This window comes from Micromys minutus (genome assembly GCF_963924665.1).
Source record: "Micromys minutus genome assembly, chromosome: 6".
Taxonomy (NCBI): Eukaryota; Metazoa; Chordata; class Mammalia; order Rodentia; family Muridae; genus Micromys; species Micromys minutus.
The window spans coordinates 33,514,277-33,517,612 of NC_137975.1; the positions used below are offsets into that span (position 1 = coordinate 33,514,277).

Sequence of the window (3,336 nt, forward strand, 5' to 3'; positions counted from 1 at the left end):
ATGGCGACTCCTGCTTTATATAATGTGGATACTGGACACAGCTATCATCTTTGGCTGATTCCGTGGCGTACAGGACATTGTGGTAGTGGAAGAGACTCATTTCCTCATCCCTTGGGTACAGAAACCAATTATCCTTGCCGCTCTTGACCATGGAATGTACTAGCCATACTAGTAGCAAAGATTTGCAGAATGTCAACACTTCCAGCCGGTGGCCAGCCAGCTTCCTTGTATCTACACCAGCACTGACAACGACTGTGATGAACAGGTGCTGCCCTCTATCATCACAGAGATCCTCAAGTCAGTGGTGGCTCAATTCTATGCTGGAGAATTGATTAGCCAGCAAGAACTGGTCTCACAGAGCAAGAAGCAACATTTGGGCTCATCCTAGATGATGTGTTCCTGATACATCTGACCTTTGGGAAGAAGTTCAGAGGCAGTAGAAACCAAACAGGTGGCTCAGCAGGAAGCAGAGAAATCCAGATATATGGTGGAAAACAATAAACAGCAAAAGAAAGCAGACATTATTTCTGCTGAGGGTGACTTCATGGCAGCTGAGTTAATCATCAACTTGCTGGCCACAGCAGGTGATGGCCTGATTGAGCTTCGAAAGCTGGAAGCTACTTGGTAACATTGCACATCAGCTCTCCTGCTCTGGGAACATCAGCTACCTGCCAGCAGGGTAGTCTCTGCTCCTCCAGCTTCCCCAGTGAGGCCAAGCAGGCCTCGGTTCTCCAACATTCTGAACGACGCCTTCCTTATGCCTCAACTGAGAGATCACTTTGAAATTTAATGATTGGCTTAAATTGAATAAAATAAAGATAAAATCACTTCAGAACTCTTTTTACAAAATGAATATAAATAATTATAATCTCATTGAATTCTTAATTATTTTATTCTATAGTTCCTGAGTACTGGTATTATACCATAAACCCTCAAAGATACCATTAAAATTTTATTAAATGGATATAGAGATAGAGATAGAGATGGAGATAGAGATAGAGATAGAGATATGTGTAACTTCACAACCAAAATTAGAATTTTCTAAAGTTGAAATTTTGTTTATACATATACAATAAAATATAATTCCAGGAAATAAGAAACTGTTTCTGCCTTTTAATGACAGAGTTTTAATAGTTGCATTCAAAAACTACTAACAGATTCTTTTTAACAATCAAAATAACAATGTGCCCAAGTTTAAGTGTCTTGAAGAGAATAGTATCTCAAACTAGTGTTCTTTTGCCTACATGGGTTACTGACCTTTATTCATACAAAACATTAACTAAGCATCAATTTTCAGACAAACTACAAAGGTTCCCTTCCATTTTCAAATTATTATCACTTGTCCCATAGAGAGAGCCAAATCAGATGACCTCACTTCTTTCCTTATACCCACTGAGTAGGAAGGAGATAATGACAATTTTCTGTCTTTCTTGAGTCGCTTACTGCAGTATCATTCAGGACAAGAACACAGTATTCTGTCCAATCCACTAACTCATCCTCATGAAAACACAAATAAGAACTGTCAACATCCATGTAAAAGTGAAAGGCATGAACAAGCTTTTGGAGCACAGCAAACAGGCACCACCACAATGAACAGATGTGTACTAGAAAGATGGAAAAATAGAAAAAAAAGCAGAGCAGTAAATGCTGTGGAGAGAGATTGAACTGGAGATGTGACAGAACATCAATATTGTGACAATGAAGCTAATATTAGTGGTATGCATGGCCACCTAAAGTCATGATGATGTCCGGATCTATGCTGCCACCAAGGTCTATGTCTGGAGTCAATATCATATGGAGCTAAGTCTTTGTGTTGAATGTCCATGGCTCCTGTTACCACCAGGGGCCACATGGATATCTGTGGTTTGTGCTTTCTCCTGAAGCCACAATGATTTCTTTGGGCTATGCTACCACTAGGGACCCAACTAATATGTATGAACTGTTCTGTACCCTGAAGCCATGGGGATGTCTGTGTGCATGCTGCGACCAAGGGCCATGTCTAGACCCATGGTCCTACTGCAACAGGGGTCTGTGTGATGTCTGTGGCCCACATTACCACCAAAGGGCATAGAGATGTCAGTAGTCTGTGCTACGGCCTATGGTCACATTAATATTCATGGGCCATGCTGCTGCCAGGGCCATATTGATGTAGGTGCTGCCAACCTGAGGCCATGGTAATATCCAGATCCACAGGTCTGTGTCCATGGTCCTACTGCAACCAGTGTCTGTGTTGATGTCTGTTACCAAGTTACTATGAAAGGCCATCTAGAAGTTCATGGTGTCTGCTGTCACCTGAAGCCATGGTGATGTTCAGGGGCTATGCTACTACTGGGGACCATATTGATGTGAGGAGCTTTACAGTCACTTGAAAACATGGCAATGTTCATGCTCCAGGCTGCCTCCCAGAGCCTTGCTTTGATCCTTAGGCCTACTGATACTGGAGACCATGTTCATGGTCAGTGCTGTTCCCATAAGTTATATGGAAGACTTTTATCCATGATTTTACTGACTATAAAGAGCAATGAAGTTACTTTTGCAGTAATATCAATGATTATAGATGCATAGTAGAGAAAGAGGAACATGAAAGGCTTCATAGACAAGCTCTATCCTCTTCCTACCCACCACTCCCCACAAAAAAAGAAAGAAAAAGAAAAAGAAAGAAAGAAAAGAAAGACCGTCCTAAACACAAAGCCTTTGAAGAGAACTGTTTTTTTTTTTTTTTATTAGAAAATAACTTTATTTGTTCTAGGGCATTGGTCAGAGTACCCTTAGAACTACTGAAACTGCTTCTAGGTGACAGTAGCCTTGGTGAACATGAGCACATTGAATCAAATAGTCTTGCTCAGGGGCCTACACTGTCCAACAATGACAATGTTGCCAATCTGGACATCCCTAAAACAGGAGGACAGGTACAGGGGCATGTTCTTGTGATGCTTCTCAATGTGTTTGTATTTCTAGATGTAGTAGAAATAGTCCCGGTGGATAACAATGGTCCTCTGCATCTTCATCTTCATCAGGACACCAGACAGGATCTGACCTCTGATGAAGACATTGCCAGTGAAGGGGCATTTCTTGTCTATATAGATGCCCTCCATGGCCTCCTTTGGCATCTTGAAGCCTACACCAATAATTTTGTATTACTGAGGAAGTATTTTCTTGCAGGCTTCTCCCAGTAAAATATGCTTCTTGTTTTGAAACTGTGATAAGGATGCAGAAGTTAGTCTTCACAATTGATAACTTCTGGTAGGGGTGTCAAGGGAACACCCCAGTACTACTTAAAAAGCCGGACACTGATAATTTGACCAGTTTGACTACAGTAAGTATATAGATAATATA

At 41.2% G+C, this 3,336-nt stretch overlaps 1 pseudogene across 1 annotated transcript; it reads left to right on the plus strand.

Annotated features, from left to right (window-relative positions):
• LOC308421977 (prohibitin 1-like) lies at positions 1–710 on the plus strand (annotated as a pseudogene). The gene has a single exon. The product of its transcript is annotated as a prohibitin 1-like (transcript).
• Positions 711–3,336: the final 2,626 nt, after the last annotated feature.